We start from the raw sequence: 1,719 nt of genomic DNA, 5'->3' as shown, positions 1-1,719 counted from the left end.
AGAAGGAGAACATCAAGGTGCAGGGAAAGACAGCCGCCATCACCTGTCCAGGGAGAGACACTGCAGCCGGCTGCGGGACCCATCCATCCAGCCGTTTGGTTTACCGAGGACTTTGTACCTTTCTTGCTGAGTGAGTACACCCGTGCCATCCAGCACCGCGCCGCGCTGTCCCTGCAACCCTGCACCTCACCAACCCTGCCTCCCCGTCACAACATCACCGGGCCCCGGGACCACCGACCCCTACCCACGGAGGGGGACAACAACATCCCAACTGCTCCTTACCATCGCTCCCGGGATCCCCGTCATCAGCAGCGGTGGTGCCTATCTTCACCATGACGCGTGGGTGGCATCACAGACTTAATCCCCCAAACCAACCACCCCTTTCACTCACAGGCGAGGAGCGCCGCTCGAGTCCCCGGGTCCGGCCCACCGCTCAAGCCACCGAGCAGCAGCAGCAGCCGCAGCAGCTCCGGACCCGAGCGTTAGCGAGAACGCAGCAGCGACGGCGTCCTCCCCGCCCGCGACATAAACAAAAAAAGGATCAAATTTTTCAAAATAAAAATATGTGCTTGATACCTGATTTGACCTCTTGGTTCCGTAGGCTGTATGTAAAAGGGTTAAATAGTGGAGCAATAACTGTATACATTAACGAGACCACGCTGTTTTGACCAATTCTATAGCTTGACCTGGGTCTAAAGTACATAAAAATCCCTGAACCATAAAATATTATAACAACTATTAAGTGAGAGGAGCAGGTTGCAAAAGCTTTTTTCTTGCTGGATGAGGAATGAAGTTTTAGAATTTTTGAAATGATCTCAATTTAGGAAATCAATGTTACTATGAATGAACCAACTACAAGACAGCCACCAATCACAAATATCACAAGTTCATTAACCCAAATATCCTGGCAAGAAAGTTCTAGGACGGGTGGCAAATCGCAGAAGAAATGGTCTATCTGATTTGATCCACAGAACAATAATGAAAAAGTGAATGTTGTGTGAATTAGGGCATTCATCGCGACAATGACATATGATCCCACTATATACTGGATACAGAGAACGTCACTCATAATCACAGTATATAACAGAGGGTGACATATGGCGTTATAGCGGTCATAAGCCATGGCTCCGAGCATGTAGCATTCTGTTCCACCCAACAGCAAGAAACAATACATTTGTATAGCGCAGCCGTAGACAGAGATGGCTTTACATTGTGACTGTAGACTGGACAACATCTTAGGGACAGTACATGAATACATGAAACATTTAGCAAGAAAAAAATACATTGGCGTGTGAAGTCTTGAAGTTAGCTTGTATGCAAGGATTATAGATAGGTTCCCAGCCACAGTGATGATATACATACATAAGAAGATTGGAAAAAAGAGGACATGAGTCTTGATTTTGCCAGAAAATCCGAAAAGAATAAATCCTGTTACCATTGTGTGATTGCTTTTCATTTCATCTGATATTCTAGAAGCGAAAAGAAAATAGAAAAATCTGAAATATGCAACATACAGTAGGGAAAATATGTATTTGATACACTGCCGATTTTGCAAGTTTTCCCAAGGAACAAGGCTGGGATGGGCTACAGGACAATAGGCAAGAAGCTTGGTGAGAAGGCAACAACTGTTTTATTAGACAACAACAGAATTATTAGAAAATGGAAAAAAACCCAAGATAACTGTCAATCTTACTCGCTAATTCGCTTACATTGTGTGAC

General features: G+C 45.1%; 1 pseudogene; it reads right to left on the bottom strand.

Moving 5' to 3' along the window:
- Positions 1-550: 550 nt before the first annotated feature.
- Positions 551-1,456, bottom strand: LOC142255859 (olfactory receptor 1G1-like; annotated as a pseudogene).
- Between the last annotated feature and the right edge of the window lie 263 nt (positions 1,457-1,719).

The sequence above is a fragment of the Anomaloglossus baeobatrachus genome, chromosome 11 (assembly GCF_048569485.1).
Source record: "Anomaloglossus baeobatrachus isolate aAnoBae1 chromosome 11, aAnoBae1.hap1, whole genome shotgun sequence".
NCBI classification, from domain to species: Eukaryota; Metazoa; Chordata; class Amphibia; order Anura; family Aromobatidae; genus Anomaloglossus; species Anomaloglossus baeobatrachus.
Note: the sequence above shows the minus strand (reverse complement) of the source record. Positions and strands in the feature narration are given on the sequence as shown.